Raw genomic sequence first — 23,178 nt, 5'->3', positions numbered from 1 at the left:
ATAGGCATTGGGGCTGTTCTCCTTCAAGAGGGCCATCCCATAACTTATTTTAGTGAGAAATTGAAAGGGAGTCATCTCAACTATTCCACTTATGATAAATAATTATATGCCCTTGTTAGAGCTTTGTTTACTTGGCAACATTATCTTTTTCCTAAAGAGTTTGTGATTCATAGTGATCATGAGTCTCTTAAATATTTGAAAAGCCAAAACAAACTTAACAAGAGGCATGCTAAGTGGGTGGAATTCCTTGATAAATTTCCTTATGTGATCAAACATAAGCAAGGCAAAATAAATGTTGTGGCCGATGCACTTTCTAGAAGATATGCCTTGCTCACTCTTTTGGGTTCTCAATTTCTTGACTTTGATCATATTAAGGATCTTTATCATGATGACCTTGATTTTTCTCTTATCTATCAAGAGTGTCTTAAGGGAGGACACAAAGATTTTTTTATACAAGATGACTTTCTTTTCAAAGGAAAACGTCTTTGTGTTCCTCAATGCTCCATTAGATTATCTCTTGTTAGAGAAGCACGTGAGGGAGGATTAATGGGTCACTTTGGGGTTGCTAAAACTTTGGATGTGTTGCATGAACATTTCTATTGGCCTCATATGCATAAACATGTTCATAGTTTGTGAGATAAATGCATAGCTTGCCGCAAGGCTAAATCTAGGATGCATCCCCATGGTTTATATACTCCTCTCCCTATTCCTTCAATGCCTTGGGTTGACATATCTATGGATTTCATCATAGGATTACCCAAGACATCAAAGGGAAAGGATTCCATTTTTGTGGTAGTGGATCGTTTTTCAAAGATGGCTCACTTTATTCCTTGCCACAAAGTGGATGATGCATGTCATATTGCAAACCTCTTCTTTCAAGAGGTGGTACGTTTGCATGGGCTTCCCAAATTCTTGAGTCACTTTTGGAAGACCTTGTGCGGTAAGCTTGGTACTAAGCTTTTATTTTCTACTACTTGTCACCCACAAATTGATGGTCAAACCGAAATGGTAAATAGAACTTTGGGACAACTATTGAGATGCTTCATTTCCGGGAATCCTTGAGTGTGGGAGAATTTACTACCCCATGTTGAATTTGCCTATAACCGTGTAGTATTTCTACCACCTCACATTCTCCTTTTGAGGTTGTCTATGGGTTTAACCTCTTAACACCTCTTGATTTTCTTCCTATTCCCATACTTGAGGATATCTTGTGCAAAGATGGGGATGAAAAGGCTTCTTTTGTTAAAACTTTGCATAAAGATATCAAGATGAGAATTGAGAAGAAGGTTGGCAAGTATGCTGAACTTGCCAATAAAAGGAGAAAAGCATTGTTGTTTGATGAGGTGATTGGGTTTAGCCTCACTTGAGGAAAGATCGTTTTCCTACTCAAAGGAAGTCCAAACTAATGCCTCGTGGTGATGGACCTTTTCAACTCCTAAAGAGGATTAATAACAATGCTTATGAGTTAGATATGCCTGATACATACATTGGTAGTCATACTTTTAATATCAGTGATCTAACTCCTTTTTCTGTAGGTCTCCAGAATTCGTGGTCGAATTCTCTCCAACTCGGGGAGTATGATGGAGATCAAGATCAAGACCAAATGGGGGCCAATATTCAAGGACAAGAAGAGGTAGAGGCTCAAGTGTTAGACGCTCAAGGAGTTTGTAGCCGACCTCAAAGGCTTACACGAAGCCAATTCAAGGCATTAGGAAATAATGGAAGGTTGTTTTCTCTTCTTATAGTTTCTTGTGTAATAAAAAGTGCTTAGAGGGAAACATGAGACACCTCTTTTGTAAAAGCATTTTTAGACTTTAGTTTAGGAGCTTGGGGGGTGTGAGCTTAGTAGTAAGCGTGAGCTTAGGTGTGAGTTTAGAAGAAAGCGTGAGCTTAGTAGGGGGGTGTGTTGTAGGAGTAGGTAGCTTCTAGAATAAGCATGTACTTGGCCGACCCTTGCTCCTATAAAGGGAGAGCTTGGGTCCTTCACAATTCATAATTGAAATTGGTAATAGAGAAACTCTACTCAATTTGAGAGAGAATTGTGAGAACTTTGTCTTCTCCTTCAGCTTGTCTTATCTTGAGTGCATTTGGTTCTCTCAAGTGGCGACACTAGCTCACTTATCTTGGAGCCTTCACCATCCAAGTGGCGTGATCACCAAACCAAGTCCTTCATCTCCATAAGTTCTTTTCTTCTTCATCTTTTCATTTCATACGAAATTCCTAAACATGTTTTAGCTTCTTTATGTTCGGTAATTCAGCTTAATTTCTAGTTTTGTTCGGTTCATTTTCTGTTCTAGCTTGTTTGTTCGGTTCAATTCTGTAATTGAAGCTTTCTATTCGAATCTTTTGCTTTTAAACACATTTTAATCGGTTCAATTGGCAATAGATGGATCTTCCATGTGAGTTTGGTGTTTGGTGTAAGTTTTGGTGAGTTCTTGAAACATAGAACATTGATCCAATTCTATTAAAAGTGCCTAAGCTATCTCCAACTCAAGTTGATTCCATAAAATGTCAAAGAATCATCTCTACTTTGCTTGTGGAATCATATCAGGGTTTAGCTGTGAACTAGGTCGTTCCTCCTTGGCGCCCTCACTCGAAAGGGGAGGTGTTCTCTATGAACCTACCTCTCCACTCATGAGGCCTCTAACGCAAGGGAAACAAACTCTCAATTGACCTCGGCTTCGCTCAAGGGCGAGAAGTATTTATCTAGTGAATTATTTTGTTCAACCTTGGCGCGTTCACTCGAGAGGGGAGGGGTTTTCTACGAACCTACCTCTCCGCTCACAAGACTTCTAACGCAAGGGAAACAAACCCTCAACTGACCTCAGCTTCGCTCAAGGGCGAGGAAGATTTATCTGGCGAACTATTTCGTTCAACCTTGGCGCTTTCACTCGAGAGGGGAGGTGTTCTCTACGAACCTACCTCTCTGCTCATAAGACTTCTAATGCAAGGAAAACAAGTTCTTATCTGACCTCAGCTTCGCTCAAGGGCGAGGAGGATTTATTTGGCGAACTATTTCGTTCAACCTTGGCGCTTTCACTAGAGAGGGGAGGTGTTCTCTACGAACCTACCTCTCCGCTCACAAGACTTGTAACACAAGGAAAACAAGTTCTTAACTGAATTGTACATAACTAGAGAAAATATTTCAATCGAAATTTATTTGGCGACCTCGTTAAAAAACCCTTATAAGGGAAAAAGAGTGTCCCCTAGTACTATGTACAACGTTACTGCTTAACCGAAATAAAACATGAAGCCGACCGCATTACATGTGCGAGGAATCGGGCCTCGTTTCAGCATCTCAAGTTTGTATGCTTTGTTCCCGAGGACCTCCGTTACTCTGAAAGAACCAGTCCATTCGGGGGAGACTTGACGAGAAACCAATGGGGCTGCCTTCTCCGGTACCTAGTGTCTTTCCTCAGGTCCTTGGCGTACTCTGCCTACTATGTGTATGAGTTTTTGAAACTGGTCCTGTTTCTGCACAAGGACTGAACTGATCGCCTGATCGATCACCACTAGGTATAAACTAAATGACGTGCTTGGATGTGATTTGCACAGGGCTGGAGGACTGGCTAAGTACTCCTTCAACCTGATGAACGGCTCTTTACACTCTTGGTAAGGGAGGCCGCCCCGTCCTCCAACTGGTGCAAATCTAGACAAGACAGACATGCGCCTTTTCGGGTTTGTATCCATACCACGCTCAGTGAGCAAGGAACCCGAAAACTTCCTTGGTTCTATTCTGAACACACACTTCACGAGGTTTAGTTTCAACTTGTACTCAGCTATCTTTTCGAACAGACTTTCTAAGTCAATTAGGTGATGGAGGAGGGCCAAGCTCACCACACCATGGAAGACAAGATCCAAGCCTAGACCGTCTAGAGCCATGTGGGGAGCGTCTAGACTCAAGTATTGAGCATCTAACACAAGATGAGGGGCGGCTACAAAAGGAGCATCTAGGAGGAAGCCTAGACCGTCTAGGACCTATCACTAGGTCCATGGCCAAGCATCTCCATGCACAATTGGGTCAAGCAACGGATGGGAGGGAGAAGAACTTGTACATGCTACATGGAGGCCCATTAGGGGTGGCTTAGTAGTTAGTGTAGTGTTAGAAAGCATAAACTTGTCTCCTTTTGTTTTTAACCTAGCTAGCTCACGTTTTCTAGAAGATTCTCACTAGGAACGGCCATGTGCTCCATGTGCCATGTGCCTCCACATTTCCATTTCATTTTGCTTGCATTTCATCTTCACTTAGCTTAGCATTTACGACCTCCTTAGCCTATAAAAGGAGAAGCCCATCACTTGTATTTGGAAGATTAATGAGAGTAATGTTATGCTACCCATATTGTGCCATACATTTCCTCTGCCTAGTTTATAGGTCCTAATCTTCTCTTCACCATTTACCAAGAGGGCTGGCCGAACCTCCCTTTTTCCATACACTTCATGCACCTTCAAGATCACCACAACTCCTAGGAGGATCTTGCCCACTTTCACCATAGCTTTCGCACCATATTCACATACATCCAAGAAGAGCTCCATGAGAATGCCATCATTTGGTATCATGAGCATAGGTTTTTCAAAGATGAGTAGTTCTTGGTCATTTTCATTTTGAGTTCTTCTTTAATCCGTGTTGTTCTTTACATTCCATATTGTCTTGCTGTTTTTTAATTTTTGCTTTGAATTGGTGTGCTGTTTGGAAATTCCAATTAGTGCATCTTGTTCAATTGTTCTTGAGCAATCTTTGTGCAATTTTTGGTAGGATTCCATACACTTTGTGTTGCTATTTTTTATTTTAGGTATTTGAGTCCTTATTGAAATTTTATTTGGTTCATTTTATGCTCTTTGAGTCTTTTAATTTCTGAATCTATATGTGTTTTGTCTAGTCATGTTTTTCCAAAATGTCATCAAATCATAATAGTACTTTGTTTGGCTTATTTGTTTCTTGATTTTGGTCTAAATGTTTGTTTTGAATCTGCTGTGTTTTTGATCCTTTGGTGCCTTTTATTTTTAGCTTGAGTTCATATTTGTGTTTAAATCTACACAAATTCCTTTTCACCAATTCCATTGTGTTTTTCTTTTGGTATCTTGCTGTTTTTTGCAGATTTTATAGAATCCCCTGTTTTGCATAACTCTGTGCTGGCTGTTTTGCTTAAGAAAATTATTTTCCCACATAGGAAATTTCTGATCCTCTGGATTATGCAAGATTGAGGTGTTACAGAAAAGATAAAAAAGAATCAGTTTAAAAGAGTCAATAGAAAAAAAAATGATAAATATTATAAAAACAGTGTGCAAATCTGGCGCTACAGTTGGCGTAACTGAACACTGATTTTAGAAAATTTATTAAAAAAAAATGGTTCATGCGTTTGGAGTGAAACCAACGCCAGAATTTATTTAAGATCTTGAAGTATTGGCATATAAATTTTCAGAAACAAATCTTAAAAGGACAGCTCAGCATAAGTCGGGGAAAATCACGCTCTCTGGCCCCAACAATTTTTTTCAGTAGTGCTATTCTTAGGATCCATTTTGTGTGCCTACCTTTCTTTGAGTACCTTTATTTGCTTGTCTAATATTTCTTTGGAACTCTTTCTAGTTGTCACAATTTAATTCCATTTGTGTGGTACTGTTTTCCCAATTAATTTGTTTCTTGCTTTAATTCTTTGGCCTCTAAATTTGGTGCTGGATTGTTTCTCAATTGGTGCTTATTTGAGTGGAAATTTGACTTGAGTGAGGTCTAGCTTGCTTGATAGGTGCTGGATTGGAGATTTAATTCCCTAATTCTAAGAGGAACAAAGGCAAGGGCAGAAAACAAATACCTACCAAAAACACCACAAACATTGGAAGGCCCAACAAAGAAAAGACAACCAAGGAAGTGCCAATAGCAAAAAAAGATCAACAAAAGGAGTTTTCTTTTTTCTTTGCAACTTAACTTTTTTTAATTACTTCTTTAATTACGTGATTAGACGGTGAGTGTGTCTTCAAGGGCTCCAAGTGTCCAAGAAGCCTCACCTAGGGCCGACTAGTGTAGAATTATCTAGTTTAGAAATTGTTAATTGTTTTAATTGCATCTCTTTGCTTAATTAGTTACGCTTTTCAATTGTGTTGCTTTGTTTAAGCTTTGTTAATTCTTGCTTGGTTAATTAGCTAGTTTGCATTTTTTTCTTGCATTAAAATCTGATTTCTCCAACTTAATTGTGTCTTAAGTGGTTTACTAAGAGAAAGCTTTGTGTGAAGACATTGAGGGATAGTTTTTGGCTAAGGCAAAGGCTTGGTATTTAAGTAGTCCACTGTGACTCACCTCCCTTACCTGGAAAACTACCTTCTTTGACTTTCCTAAATTTTCTCAAGGTAAAATACTTGTATACACAAAGCTTTAGTCATGTCTTCTTCTTCTTCTCATTCTGCAAAGTCTATTGAAAGTGAAGTAAAATCTATAAAAACTCTTTTGAAAGAAGTTTCACAAGCTGTGCAAATGATTTCATTTAGACAATTGGAGAATGAGACTAAAATCAATGAGTTGACTAAAGCCCAAGAAGAGAAGTCACAAAAATAAAAAAAATCTCATACTCATGCATCCCATTCTAAAAGTAATGAGTCTCTAGGGGAGGGAAGCCTTAGAATCAATGACTATTACCAACCACCCCCTAGAAGAAATAGGCAAAGGGAGCAAGAGGGGCCAAGGGAGGTTAGAGTAGACCTACCTCACTTCCATGGTAAGGAGAATGTAGAAATCTACCTAGATTGGGAGATTAAAGTAGAGCAACTCTTTGCTTGCCATAGGGTGAGTGAAGAACGCAAGGTACCTTGAGCCGCCCTTAGCTTCCAAGGGAACGCCATGTATTGGTGGACCTCTCTCGAAAGAGAAAGACGTCTTCATAGGGAACCTCCCATTACGTATTGGAATGACCTTAGGGGAGCCCTAAGACGTCAACATATACCCTCATACTACCATAGGGAGTTAATGGACAAGCTCCAAAGACTCCAACAAAAAAATATGAGTGTAGAGGAGGAGTATAGGCAGAAAATGGAGCTCTACATGATGAGAGCATCCATTAGGGAAGAGGAGGACACCACCATAGCTAGGTTCCTTAGTGGCCTTTCTCTTGAGATAAGAGATAGGGTAGAACTCCTTCCCTACCAAGACTTGAATGACTTGGTTCAACTTTGCATTAAAGTTGAACAACAAATTTTACGCAAAACTTCAAGTCAAAGGGTGAGTTCCTACTCTAGCTTTTATCCCAAGAAAGAATATAGAAGGGAGGGTAGCACATCAAGAGAAAAACCAAAAGAAACTACCAAACCCTTAGCGAAAGAAACCTCCACCCCACCCATCCGAGCTAGAGATGTTAAGTGCTTTAAGTGCTATGGTAGAGGGCATGTGCAAGCACAATGCCCAAACCAAAGGACTTTGTTTTTAAAGGGTGTAGATGAATACACTAGTGGCGAGGATGAGCCTAGTGAGAGAGAGGAAGGGGGAGAGGATGAGAGGGTAGATCCATTAGAGGGAGAGTTGCTAATGATTAGGAGAACCCTCAACAATCACCTTAGCACATCCATGGAAACACAAAGGGAGAACATATTTCATACAAAATGCAATGTTTTAGAAAATATATGTTCCCTCATTGTGGATAGTGGATCTAGTTGTAATTGTTGTAGTGCTAGAATGGTTGATAAGCTTAATCTACAAGTAGTTCCTCACTCAAAACCTTACAAACTACAATGGATTAATGAAAATGGGGAACTAAGTGTAGATAAGCAAGTGGAAATCAAGTTTTCCATAGGGAACTACAAAGAGAAAGTTTTATGTGATGTAGTGCCTATGGAAGCTTGCCACATATTATTAGGGAGACCATGGCAATTTGACAAGAAAACCTTGCATGATGGTCTCACTAACGAGATTTCCTTCACTCACAAGCATAAGAAATTTGTACTTAGTCCTTTACCACACTCTCAAGTGGTGAAAGACCAAATACAAATGAAACATAAGAGGGATTAGGAAAAAAAAAAAAAAGTGCTAGAAAAAGAGAAAATCCTTAGGGATAGAAAGGCGTGGGAGAAGAGTGTTCCTTCCCACAAACCGATTTTGTGAAGAAAATGCATGAGAAGATTAAAATCCAAATACAACAACAAAATGAGAAGTACACAAAATACAACAATAAAGGGAAGAAAGAAATAATTTTTGAGGAAGGAGACTTAGTTTGGCTTCACCTTCGCAAAGATCGATTTCCCACTCAAAGGAAGTCCAAACTAAGTCCCCGAGGTGATGGACCCTTTCAAATCCTCAAGAGAGTCAATAACAATGCATACAAATTGGACCTACCTCTTGAATATGGAGTGCATGATACTTTTAATGTAATTGATCTTTCTCCATTTGTAGGTACCAATGACGACGAGGACGAGTTGGATTTGAGGACAAATCCTTTCCAAGGGGGAGGGGATGATGGAGGAGGGCCAAGCTCACCACACCATGGAAGACAAGATCCAAGCCTAGACCGTCTAGAGCCATGTGGGGAGCGTATAGACTCAATTATGGAGCGTCTAGCACAAGATGAGGGGCAGCTAAAAAAGGAGCATCTAGGAGGAAGCCTATACCGTCTAGGACCTATCACTAGGTCCATGGCCAAGCATCTCCACGCACAATTGGGTCAAGCAACGGATGGGAGGGAGAAGAACTTGTACATGCTACATGGAGGCCCATTAGGGGTGGCTTAGTAGTTAGTGTAGTGTAGTGTTAGAAAGCATAAACTTGTCTCCTTTTGTTTTTAACCTAGCTAGCTCACGTTTTCTAGAAGATTCTCACTAGGAACGACCATGTGCTCCATGTTCCATGTGCCTCCACATTTCCATTTCATTTTGCTTGCATTTCATCTTCACTTAGCTTAGCATTTACGGCCTCCTTAGCCTATAAAAGGAGAAGCCCATCACTTGTATTTGGAAGATTAATGAGAGTAATGTTATGCTGCCCATATTGTGCCATACATTGCCTTTGCCTAGTTTCTAGGTCCTAATCTTCTCTTCACGATTTACCAAAAGGGCTGGCCGAACCTCCCTTTTTCCATACACTTCATGCACCTTCAAGATCACCACAACTCCTAGGAGGATCTTCCCCACTTTCACCATAGCTTCCGCACCATATTCACATACATCCAAGAAGAGCTCCATGAGAATGCCATCATTAGGTGTCGTTCCTTCGCCCTTTGGTGGATAGGTCAAACCTTGGCATTCAGGTCCTGCGCCGCTTGATCGGGGGTGTCGCTAAGTTTGGAGACCTTCTTTCCAGTCTCTCTTTCCCCAGCGTTGCCAAACTGATCATGTCTGCTCTTCTGGGCTATCTTCCCATGGGCAATTTCTGCTTTGGTCCAGGCGGTTTCGGTGCAACCGACTTCAGGCTGGGGGACCTCCTCCGTGTACGATGGTCTAGTAGTGAACATAAATACCCCTCTTTGTTTTGAGGTTGTTCTCGTAACATCTCTTGGCCTCCTTCTGATCTGACTTGATGGTAATCACCTTTCCCGCCAGGTCAGGAAGCTTCATCGTCATATGCCTCGTCGACGACACCGCCCCTAACCTATTCAGCGTAGGTCTACCCAACAACATGTTATAAGCAGAGGAGGCATTAACGACAAGGTACCTGATGCTCTCCGTGCGCGACGCGATACCATCCGTGAAGGTGGTCCTCAGCTTTAAGTGTCCGCGCACCTCTACCTGGTCTCTTGCAAAACCGTACAAACAGCCACCATAGGGCCTCAACATGTCAGGGGATAGTTGCAATTTGTTGAAAGTCGTCCAGAACATTACGTCTGCTGAGCTTCCCTGATCCACTAGCACACGATGCACCTTCCTTCCTGCGGTTACCACTGAGATCACCACCGGGTCGTTGTCATGGGGAACAACATCCTGAAGGTCGGCCTTGGTGAAGACAAGGTCGACATCGAAGGCAACGTCGATCCTTTGTGCTTCTACCGACATCACCGCCCGTGTGTATCTCCTTCGTTGAGAAGCAGTACAACTTCCTCCCAAGAAACCCCTCGCGATGGTGTGAATCTCTCCATGCACGGGGACTTCGTGCCCCTGGCCACCCCCTATCACCGCCATGTCCTCGGTCCCTTGCTTTTCTTGCAAGTAATCTCTTAGGAGACCGTTCTTCACCAACTCATCTAGCTGGTGTCCCAGTGCCAAGCAGTTGCATATGGGATGACCGAATGCTTGGTGGAACTCACACCAGGCGTTCTTGTTAGGGTCGAGCCTCTTATCGGTCTTGGGGGGCGCCTTCAGCCTCTCCACTACATTTGGGATAACGATGAGGTCCTTTAATTCTACCACGAATTCGTGCCTTGGTGGTACATTCTCCCTCTCGCGTCCCCTGGTTTGAGGCTTCCTCGGTTGATAGGGTTGCAACTTCACGGGGGTCTTCTTCTTTGTCGTTGCCTAATGCACCCTTAGGGTTTAAGGGCGACCTGTTGCACGCGGGCGTGTGGGAACCATGCACGTGCACTTTTTGTTAACTTTTTCCTCCGCCACAATATGAGCCACCGCACGACGCCTTATCTCGACGAAGGTCTTAGGGTGGTTTCGGATAAGTGACTCGCTAAAAGGGCCTGACACAATGCCCTTCCTGAACGTGTGCACCATCATCCTTTCGTCCTTGAGGTTCAACCACACTACCTGTGCTCCAAAGCGGTGGAGGAACTCCTTCAAAGACTCTCCCTGATATTGTCTTATGTCAAAGAGATCATAGGAGATAGACGGGGGAGCCCGATTCACGATGTACTGTGCCCTGAACAACTTTGTAAGCTGTGGGAATGACGTCACATGGCCATCAAGGAGACTGATGAACCAGTACATCGTTGTTCCCGCCAAGGTGCTCATGAACAACTTGCATCTCACCGCATCGGAGCCTCCAACCATCATCATCTGCGTGTGGAAAGTCGTGAGATGGGCCTCCGGATCCCCTGTACCAGTGAAGGTCACCTTGGGCCCTACAAGCGTGGCTGGTATTATGGCATCCATGATTTCCTGCGAGAACGGCATTGGGAACTCTCTGGGTGGCGTCGCAAGTTCTTGATCTTCCTCCTCATGCTGCGCGATTTTGCAGATCACTGCGCAGTTCCTCATTCGAACGACGCAGTTCTTCGCTCGTTGCTCGCGACGCGACAAAGTCAGCCTGGATGCGTTCTTGGTTGGCTCTCGACGCGACCATCTCTTCTTGAAGAGCTCGCATCGTCTCCATAACCTGTTGCAAGGTGAGGCCTTCACCCCCGTTTGGTGCAACATGTCCCTGCCTTGTACTTCTCATCTCCTGGATTTTTTTGGTTCTCGCTGGTGGGACAATGTTTTGTATTGTGCCCCACGGTGGGCACCAAATGTTTCTGCCGATTGACCTGAAATGCCCTCGTGCGCCTACGTCACTCTCACGTCCAAAATACCTACGTTTTGCACGTGCCTTTCTTGTGATGAATGCCTGAAAACACAAAGACAAAGGGCGCTCTAGAGGTTGTTTGCACTTCGACGCTCAAGTTAGTCTTAGGGCTAGGAAACACCAAACTGTATAACTATCACTGTGTGTGTGTTAAGCGACACAAATGAATAGCGTACCTTGCTAAGTTTGTTACCTTCCTTTTTATAGACTGAAACTAGGGTTTTCTCTTTACCCAAAATGGGTTTTCCGAGGGGGTGGGCCCAACACGGTTGCTACCCCACTCTTAAGATAACCTAGCGCGTGGGTTCCCTAACTGGAGTGCAACCTCTGACGGGGTGACCACCTGGGTGCCTCCTCGTGCACTTGATCTCTGGGGTCACCCGCCTTTGGGAGTGCCCTAGCTGTTCACGTGCCATGCATGCAACTCATCCCTGGAACGCGACCTTCACAGGTCATATCTTTCCAGCGGCCCTATGCTTGTGTTACGCCTAAACGCATCATCCACTCTACACTTATGGACTCTCGTGACCTAGGCTTCTTCCTTTCTGATAACTGGTGTGTGGTCTAGGATCCACCTCTCGTGGTCCAGCTTTACTATTTGGGTTCCGATGTCCGACCTCTCCATACTGTCTAGTGGCACGTCGGTACATCCTGGTGACCGATGTCTGACCACTCTATGGTTCCTTGGCGCACGTGCTTCGTGAGATACTGGCCCATGCCGCTCGTGGGACCCTGCTTACGTGACACCAATAACACCAGTAGTCAACGACGCTCGAGGACTGGTCGGTACACAATCTATTATAGAATGTTTTGATTTATTGGCCCTACCCGTAGTTTCTATTTTGTTTTTTAGTTTTTCTCTTCTAGGTTTTTCCTTTATGTTTTGTAACTATTAATAGTTTTCTTTTAAGCTGGTGCAATTTTTCTTGGAGCAATTTGTTTTTCCAAAATGAATAAATCGCAAATGCGATAAACAAATTTAAAAAATAAACCGTCAACCGTATATACAAATTAAAAATAAAATAAAATAAAATAAATAAATATATATATATATATATACCAAAATATCATATTTAGTATATACGTTTCTTAATATTATAATATATTTTAATAAATAAATAAATAAATAAAATCGTATTTGTGAAATACGATTTCATTAAAAATCGTATTTCACTTTATTATATATTAATATATTACGTTTTATTATATTATAATATAAATTAATATATTATGTTTTTTATATTATAATATAAAATAACATGTAAAATTAAAATATATATAACTTGAATTTGTATATATGTGATATGTTTATAATTTTTTAATATACGTTTCTTTAGTATTTAAAATTAAAAAAATAATATAAAATAATATAAGTTAGTTATGTAAAGATTGTTAAGGAGGAACTTGATCATGCTCTTCACTATCAATATTTGTTTTGAAAAGAAAGGGTTAAGATGTAGATAAAAATACTGCTATTTTTCATGCTATGGTTAAGAGGAGAAGTAATTCTAGTGGGATTCATTGTCTACGGATTGATAATGAGGTTATTGAGGATCCTAAACTTATTGAGGATAATATTTTGGATTTTTATTGATGCTGAGTGTATTTCTAATGTTCAGGATACAAGCAATATGATAGATTTTATTGGTACTTATATTCTTGAGTTGGTTTCCTCTGAGGAGAATATGATGTTAATCAAATGTCCTGATTTTTTGAAAATCAAGAATGTTGTTTTTAATCTTAATGGTAATAGTGTTCTTATTCCTCATGATTTTGGTGGTGTTTTCTATCATTCTTGCTGGGAAATTATTGGGATAAATGTTTGCAATGCTGTTCAATAGTTTTTTAAACAAAACCGGGTTCTCCTTGGAATGAACAGTAATGTGGTATCTCTTATCCCTAAGATTCAGGGTGCTGAATCAATTAAAGATTACAAGCCAATTGTTGTTGCTAATTTCAAATTTATGATTATTTCCAAGATATTAGCGAATAGACTTGCACTTGTGAGTGTTGTTCTCGCCGGTTGACTCAGCCTCCGTTAACTTCAAAGGCAGATGATGGCTCCTCCTATTTCTGGTGGTTCCTGCTCTCTCCTCAGGTGATGGAGTGTGGCTCCGTTGAAACAGAGGGAGCCCTACCTATTGATTGCACTCCGACGATCAAGTCAGTATTGGGTTAAGAAACAATAAGTATGTAAAACAGTTTCAGTCTTAGAAACAACGTACCTTTCTAGGGTTCTTACCACCCTTATTATAGGTTGTATCTAGGTCAACTTCCATGTCCCACGAGATTCTTTCCTTAAGTGGAATTAGGGTTACTATCGAGGCATCCTGTTGCGTGTTGCACAATCTTAACGCAACCGCCTCACAAAACTTTCCTCTTCTAGAGTGCAAAATATTAACAGTATGGCCGCTAGGGTACCAACTCATGCACCAGTGCTGCGGGGCCATCTGTTCTATAGGTGCCCTAATTATTCACGTGCCATGCATGCAGTCTTTCCCTAGAAACCCTAACCCTTATGGGCCTTAGCGCCTCCATGGAATACTTACTTGTGCTAGACTTGAACGTACTATATGTTGGGTTTAATAGTGCCAAAGTTCAAGAGGGGGGGTGAATTGACCTTTTAAAACTTTCTCGCAGAAACAGTGTTTAACACAGTTTAACAGAAAATAAATCGATTTATGTGAAAATGAACAGATTTATTTCAACACTGTTTTTGTTTGAAAAGCTTTTAATTCAGCAAGGTTAATCACAAGATTATGCAGTGAGAATTTCCAGATGCACACACACAGATATCAGATTTGAAAAACAGTGAAACACAAAACAACAAGCTTTAATTTCCAGCAAGTGATTAAGGTTCAATTGATAGCATGCTAGTTAATTGAGTGACCTTTGCAAACAACCTGTTCCAGTGGCTTTTAACAGACAATGAGTGTTCTTCTTGATGTCAAGCAATTTTCCAGAAATTAAGAACAATGAATCACAGAACAACAAGCTTCAACTTTAAGCAATTGTTTAAGATTCAATTAATAGCTTTGACAGTTTCTTGAGCAACCTATCACAGTCAATCTGTTCCAATGGCTTTTAGCAGATTATATATGTCCAACGACTACACCTGATTGAGGATACACAGATCTGCCTTAAACCAGTAGGCAAGATTGCTAGAACAGTAGCTGCACCTCACACCAAGCTTTTGGAACCAAACCAAGAACAAGCACTTTGTGATTTTTGAAATCTTTGAAGAACAAATGCTAATCCTTTGTAAACACTTAACTCTCTGCTGTCAAAACTTGTTTTTGAAAATGTATGAATTGTTTGAAATGTTCTTAATCTCAGAAACAAGTTTGCATTTTATAGAAAGCCAGCTTATAACAGAAATTTGAAAAATAGTTAAAGCTGTTATAAAATGAACAGATTGAAAATAAAATGAACTGATTTATTTTCAAAAGTAGTTAGAGAATTTGTTAAGTGAGGAGACTTAGTCAACCATTCTGGTGCTGAGATAAAACTGAAAAACGTTTAAGCTTGACATGGCACCAGAGACAAAAAGAATCTATTCATTTACAGATGAACAGATTTATTTTTCAAAACGAAAACAGAGAAAGTTTAACTATTTAAAACTCAGTCGTTTTGAAAAGAAGAAGACTTAGTCAAAATACCTGATGCACAAAATCTAATTTTTACAAGACTTAGCCAAGGCATCAGTGAAAAAAATGAATCTGTTTATTTAGAAAAGAACAGATTTATTTTTATGCAGTAAACGTGTTTTTGTGTAAAACATGTGAAAAACAGTTTAAGAAAACTTATGCTTGTTCTTATCACATGACCAGTGGTTATGAGGTGAGTTACTCAGCAAAAAGCCCACTCTTAGACAACCTCTAAGCACTAAGTAAGACATACTTAAAGCAAAGCAAAAAGACACATGAAATGTACATAAAAGTCTTCATCAAACACTACATATAAGCCTTCATCAAACACAATCTTGAAGGAGCAGCAACCATCTTCAACAATCTCCCCCTGTTTGATGGAGACAAATCCCTATAGCTAACCTCATAGCTTTGTTGCTTTAAGTACCTGCACTGCACCAGATTTTAAACCAGACTTGCACCTGCACTGCATCAGATTTTAAACCAGAAAAAAACAGCAGTATTGCATAGCATAAGACATGGTTTTAAAGTGCAGAATTAACTCCCTGTTTCAGCTAGCTTCACCTAGCATGGTGAGCTATTTTTCTCCCCCTTTGGATTCATCAAACAACATATAAGCATAGGGAATAAAGGGATATAAAGCAGAAACCATAATCATAATAGTTCAGAAACAGAAAACCAAATTGTTCAGCATTACAAAAACTTGAAAACTGATAAAGAAAGCATTAAAAGCAGAAAACTACTGATCCTTGTAGTAAAGCTCTGCAAGTTGTGCCTGAACCCCTTCAATCTGATTATCAAGGTGTTGGAATCTTGCATGAGTAGTCTCAAAGTGTGCCCTTTGTTCTGCAGACATTACATCAAGACGATACAGCACTTGCCTCTCAAACATAGACATTGGTTCTCCACGGTATTCTAGACCTTGATAGGCAACTATAGCATTTGCAGCAACTTCCTCATGTTCAGATTGAGCAGCAGGTGAGTCATCATCCATAGGAACAGCTTCATCCTCATCCTCATGTTCAGCTTGAGAGTCCTTCTCCTTGAGAACCACCCACTTGTTTTCAATTTTGTGAAACCCCATTTTGGTGAGAGTTGAAGTATCAATCTCACTTACAGCTTTGATAGGGTCATTTCTTAATCTGGTTCATGATGCAATATAGGAGAATGAGATCCTCTTCATGTAAGACAACATGGTTTGTCCCTCTTGGAATCAGTTGCCATGCTATAATGTATGCAACTAGACGTGGAGTGAGGTTCAAATGCCCAGCATGAAACCTGTTTATACTCTCTGTAGGATTCCTCATACTCTTATAATATTGCAGCTTGTTGAATTCTGAAATTCCACTGGTATTTCCCTTTCCTACTTTCAATCCAGCATATTTTATTCCAGCCACAGAGTTCCACACCTCACTTGTGATCTTCATCTTAATTCCTTTCACATAAGAGACAAAATTCTTCCCATCCAATGTGAGGTTAGTATAAAACACTTTAACCAAGTCAGGATAAACATTACCCGTTAATTCCAGGATCTTTTTCAGTTTCTGGTGCTTCAACACAACCCTTGTTTCTACCAGTTTTTCAGATTTCAGCCAGTTGAAATCCAGCACCTTGGGTATGTTGATCTGCTTCCTGCTTGTCTCGTGAATGTAGGCATTGATGCCTTCTTCATTTCCAGCGAACCAGCCTTCTAGTACTCCTTGAGAAGTGGTTTGCTTTCCCTTGCTTTTCTGTTTTTGTCTTGAAGACGAAGCCATGTTTGAACCTGAATTCTTTTCTTGGTTTCAAATGGTGAGAATAGAAAGAGAATGGCCAATGTGGGTAGCAAGTATTCACACAGATTTATAGCAGAATAAATGGATTGATATGGCAGTTATGAGTGGATATGCATGAAGATTTTATGCTCTGAATTTGTGCAGAGAATCTTTGAAAATATGCACCAAATATTTAGGGTCACGATGCATACACTCAAACTCTTATTGAGCACCCAAACCATCAAATCGGTTACATAACCATGACCAAAACCGTCAAAGGTACAGAGGTTAATGCCCACTAAGTCAGTCAAGCAGTCAAAGATCAGAATTTCTCTTTCCTAGTCATCAATGCATATCAGTGCAGAAAATAAACACATTCAATTGCGAATAAACAGATTTAATTTTTCACTGCTAGGTACAATTGACATTTATAATACCCAATTCATTAAGCAGAAAATTAAACCTATCTTTAGCTAATGGTTTTGTGAACAAATCAGCAAGTTGTAAATCAGTACCAATGAACTTAATATCACATGTTCCATTAGATATGTGTTCCCTTAGAAAATGATGACTAATTTCAATGTGTTTGGTTCTTGAATGCATGACAGGATTTTTGGTTAAGTTGATTGCACTTGTATTATCACACAGCAGAGGTATATGGTCAAGTAAGATACCAAAATCATTCAATTGTTGTCTTAGCCATATAGTTTGAGCACAGCAACTCCCTCCTGCAAGGTATTCTGCTTCAGCAGTGGAAAGAGCTACACAAGCCTGCTTTTTGCATTGCCATGAGATCAAGCTTGATCCAAGCAAATGACAGGTTCCACTTGTGCTCTTCCTATCAATTTTGCAACCTGCAAAATCTGAATCAGAATAACCAGTTAAGCTTAATGAAATATTACCTGGATACCACAAGCCAACTTTTTTAGTTCCTTGCAAATACTTCAAAATCCTTTTGACAGCATTGTAATGTGATTCTTTAGGAGCAGATTGAAACCTTGCACACATGCACACTGCAAACATTATATCTGGCCTGCTGGCAGTGAGATACAGTAGTGATCCTATGAGTCCTCTGTATTTGGTTTCATCAACAGAAATTCCAGCTTCATTATGATCCAAATGATAGCTTGTTGAGAAGGGTGTGCTGATTGGTTTACACTTGTCCATTTCAAATTTCTTCAGCAGATCCTTGCAATACTTAGCTTGACTTAAGAAAATGCCATCCTTGAGTTGTTTGACCTACAAGCCTAGAAAATAGTTCAACTTACCCATCATTGACATTTCAAACTCACTCTTCATGACTTTCACGAAAGCTTCACACAATTCTCCATTGTTTGATCCAAAAATGATGTCATCCACATATACTTGGACTAGAATTGAGTCATCTCCTTTCTTCTTAATGAACAAGGTCTTATCTGATGTGCCTCTGTCATAGCCTTGTGAGGTGAGAAAATCACTTAGCCTCTCATACCATTGCCTAGGAGCTTGCTTGAGGCCATAGAGAGCCTTTTGGAGTTTGAACACATATTCTGGATGTTGATGGTCTTCAAAACCTGGTGGTTGTGAAACAAATACCTCTTCATTTATATAGCCATTTAGAAAGGCACTTTTCACATCCATTTGAAATAGCTTGAACCATTTGATGCAGGAGAAGGCAAGCAGCAGTCTAACAACTTCTAACCGAGCCACTGGTGCATATGTCTCATCATAGTCTATTCCTTCTTCTTGATTGTACCCTTTAGCTACAAGCCTAGCCTTGTTTCTGGTGATCACTCCATGCTCATCCATCTTGTTTCTAAATACCCATTTTGTTCCAATTACATTCATCTCTGGTATTCTAGGAACAAGAGTCCAGACCTCATTAAGAGCAAACTGATTCAGTTCCTCTTGCATAGCTAAAATCCAGTTGCTGTCCTTGAGGGCTTCATTCAAATTCTTGGGTTCAACTTGAGATACAAAGGCCATTGCTTCACAGAAATTGTTCAAGGATTTTCTAGTTGACACTCCTTTCTCAATGTTCCCAATGACATTATCAAGGGTTAAGTCTCTTGGGGTTTTCCACTCTTTTGGCAAACCTGCAGCTGCAGTAGATTCTTGTATAACATGTGTATCAGCAATATCAAAATGAATCGATTCATTTTGATTTAAAACAGATTTAAATTCATTACTGTCAGGTTCATCAGCAGCAGTTTTAGATACACTATGATCAGTTTCATAAAAAACAACATGCATTGATTCTTCTACTATAAGCAGCCTTTTATTGAAGACTCTATATGCATGACCATCCAAAGCATAACCAATGTGCACACCTTCATCAGATTTAGCATCAAACTTATCAAGATTTTCTTTGCCATTATTCAATACAAAGCATTTACACCCAAATACTCTAAGGTGGCTTACACTAGGTTTTCTGCCCTTATACAATTCATATGGGGTTTTCTTAAGAATTGGTCTTATTAAGGTCCTATTTAAGACATAACCTGCAATATAAACAGCATCAGCCCAAAAATACTTAGGAAGCATAGATTCATTTAACATAGTTCTAGCAAGTTCCTCTAGTGATCTATTTTTCCTTTCAACTACACCATTTTGTTGGGGTGTCCTAAGGGCTGAAAAGGTGTGAGCTATCCCATGCTTCTCACAGAACTTCTCAAACTTAGCATTTTGAAACTCTCCCCCATGATCACTTCGAATAGATTTTATGCAGCAACCATTTTCATTTTGCAGAATTTTTGCTAATCTCTTAAAGGCAGAATAAGCATCATGTTTATGTGCAAGAAATAGAGTCCATGTAAATCTAGAGTAATCATCCACAACAACTAAAGCATACAAATTTCCAGCCAAGCTAGCAACTCTAGATGGACCAAATAGGTCCATATGTAACACATCCAATGGATTTTTTGTAGAGACAATATCCTTTAACTTGAAAGAGGATTTGATTTGTTTACCTTTCACACAAGCATCACAAAGCCTGTTGTCCTGAAATTTAATGTTAGGTAAACCAGAAACTAAATCTTTAGATTTCAATTTATTCAAGTGATTTGTGTGTATGTGAGCTAACCTCCTGTGCCACAACCAAGACTCATCACTTACTAGATGAATTACTTGAGATTGTGCAGCCATTTGACTCAAAATTCACTTTGTATCCTTTGTCACAAAGCTGGCTTATGCTGAGAAGACTATGCTTGAGTCCTTCTACATACAACACGTTCTCAATGGTTGTTGAGTTCCCTGTTCCAATAGTTCCTCTGCCCAAAATCCTCCCTCGGTTATTATCACCATAGGTTACATGTCCTTCTGCTTTGAGCTTTAAGCTGGTGAACTTTGTAAGATCTCCAGTCATATGCTTGGAACAGCCACTGTCCAAGTACCACTGGTTTTTCTTGCTTCCAATCTGCAAAACAGAATAAAAGATATACAAATGGTACCCTTTTCAGTATAGGGTCCAGCACAGATTAAAACCTTCTCTTTGGTAGCCATTTTGCTAAGTTCTTAGGCACAAGATGTTTTCTAGCAATGCAAGACCTAGATGTATGACCAGATTTCATGCAGTAAAAACAGGTTACATGAGATGCCTTTTTGCCACTGTTAAAAGCTGAAAAAACTGATTTTGCTGGAACAAAAAAACTTGAAAGCTTTTTGACATTGGTTACATTTCCAAGGGTATAACCAAGTCCATTCTTATTGAAAACAGCATTCTGTGATCCAAGGAGAGACTCAAGGTTTTCTCTTCCCTTGGTGAAATTGGAAAGGGTTTTCAGCAAATATTCCACTTGTTTTTCCAATCTTTTGCAGTTTTCACAGTTTTTAATAGAGGCATGCAAGCAAGTCAGTTCAAGGCTTACCAAATCTGTTTTGGCCTTATGCAGTTCTTCCTCAAGTGTTTTTACTTTAGGTGCAAGCACATTATTTACCTTTTGCAGCTTATTACATATTACAGCTAGCTTATTGGCTTCATCATGTGTTTCCTTGAAGGCAGCAAGCAAATCATCATAGTTATCAGAATCAACAGAAAAATTACTTACTGATTCAGAGCTTGACTCCTCATCCTTCATCATGAAACACAAATTGTTCTCCTCATCTTCTGTTGAAGAGCTGCTGGTTGAGGATACTTCATTTTCCTCCCATGAGATGTAGGCTCTTCTTCCCTTATTCCTTTCAAATTTCTTGCTGGCAGATTTGTCCCTTGTTTGATTGTCTGGACAATTTGTTTTGACATGCCCTGTTTTGCCACATCCAAAGCAAGTATATTTAGAGGAATTTGAATCATTGGGTTTAGGATACCTTCTTTTCTGCTGGTTCCTATTTTTGCTTTTCTTCCTCAGGAATTTGCTGAATCTTTTTGTAAGAAGGCTGATTGTATCATCATCTTCAGCATCTTCTTTTTCTTCCTTGATCTCATTCAGTTCAGTTGCTTTCAGTGCAAGACCTTTGGGTTTTCTCTCTGTTGTTTCCTGCTCTTTAAGTCTTTTAAGCTCTAGCTCATGCTCCATCAGCTTTCCAAACAGTGCAGCAGTTCCTAACTTTGACAGATCACGGCTTTCAGAGATAGCTGTCACCTTTGGTTGCCAGCTTCTGTCGAGGCACTTCAATATCTTTATGTTGAGTTCCTCTCTGTCAAATTCTTTTCCCAAGCCAGTGAGGTGATTCACAATATGGGTGAATCTTTTCTGCACATCAGCAATGCTCTCCTCAGGTTGCATTCTGAATAGTTCATATTCTTGGATGAACGCATGTTTCCTTGACCTTTTCACATCTTCAGTACCCTCATGAGTCACTTCTAAGACTTCCCACATCTCCTTAGCTGACTTACATTGGGATATCCTGAAGAACTCATCCATTGTCAATGCAGAGGTTATGATGTTCTTGGCCACAAGATCATGTTGAGCCTTCCTCCTTTCGGTCTCATTCCATTCTGATCTTGGCTTTTCCACTTGTTCATCCTTGACAACCTGCATTGGCACATAAGGTCCATTGACCACAGCTTCCCAAATTAATGCATCAATGGATTCCATGAAAATTCTCATTCTAACTTTCCAAAATGCATAATTCATTCCATTAAACATAGATGGTCTATTAACAGCAGAACCTTCAGTAAAAAGCACATTGAACTCAGACATTATTACAAACAAACTTGATTAAAATACAAGTCCTAGCTCTTGATACCAATTGTTGGGTTTAATAGTGCCAAAGTTCAAGAGGGGGGGTGAATTGACCTTTTAAAACTTTCTCGCAGAAACAGTGTTTAACACAGTTTTACAGAAAATAAATCGATTTATGTGAAAATGAACAGATTTATTTCAACACTGTTTTTGTTTGAAAAGCTTTAAATTCAGCAAGGTTAATCACAAGATTATGCAGTGAGAATTTCCAGATGCACACACACAGATATCAGATTTGAAAAACAGTGAAACACAAAACAGCAAGCTTTAATTTCAAGCAAGTGATTAAGGTTCAATTGATAGCATGCTAGTTAATTGAGTGACCTTTGCAAACAACCTGTTCCAGTGGCTTTTAACAGACTATGAGTGTTCTTCTTGATGTCAAGCAATTTTCCAGAAATTAAGAACAATGAATTACAGAACAGCAAGCTTCAACTTTAAGCAATTGTTTAAGATTCAATTAATAGCTTTGACAGTTTCTTGAGCAACCTATCACAGTCAATCTGTTCCAATGGCTTTTAGCAGATTATATATGTTCTTATCAGATTCAAACAACTTTTTCAGAAATCAAGAACAGTATGCACAGTGCCCAGAAAGAACAGATTTATTTTTAATTGAACATATTTATTTCTTTGCTGTTTTATCAATTATGCAGAAACGAAATTGCAGAGAGTGAGAGAGAATGAACACAAGCAGTTATACTGGTTCACTCAACCTGAGCTACATCCAGTCTTCACCAACAACAGGTGGAAATCACTAACATACAGTACAACCAAGTACAATTCCCACTGTTCTTGAAACCTACAAGAACTTAGGTACTCTTGCTGAAAAAACCTATTTCAGCATATACACACACCCACTCTTCAAGAACACCTATCAAGAAGAGTGTTCAACCAAACTATTACAGGAAAGAGATGTGAAACGACTACACCTGATTGAGGATACACAGATCTGCCTTAAACCAGTAGGCAAGATTGCTAGAACAGTAGCTGCACCTCACACCAAGCTTTTGGAACCAAACCAAGAACAAGCACTTTGTGATTTTTGAAATCTTTGAAGAACAAATGCTAATCCTTTATAAACACTTAACTCTCTGCTGTCAAAACTTGTTTTTGCAAATGTATGAATTGTTTGAAATGTTCTTAATCTCAGAAACAAGTTTGCATTTTATAGAAAGCCAGCTTATAACAGAAATTTGAAAAACA

This window comes from Phaseolus vulgaris, unplaced genomic scaffold, assembly GCF_000499845.2.
Source record: "Phaseolus vulgaris cultivar G19833 unplaced genomic scaffold, P. vulgaris v2.0 scaffold_48, whole genome shotgun sequence".
In the NCBI taxonomy this organism is placed as follows: Eukaryota; Viridiplantae; Streptophyta; class Magnoliopsida; order Fabales; family Fabaceae; genus Phaseolus; species Phaseolus vulgaris.
This window is presented reverse-complemented; position numbering follows the sequence as displayed.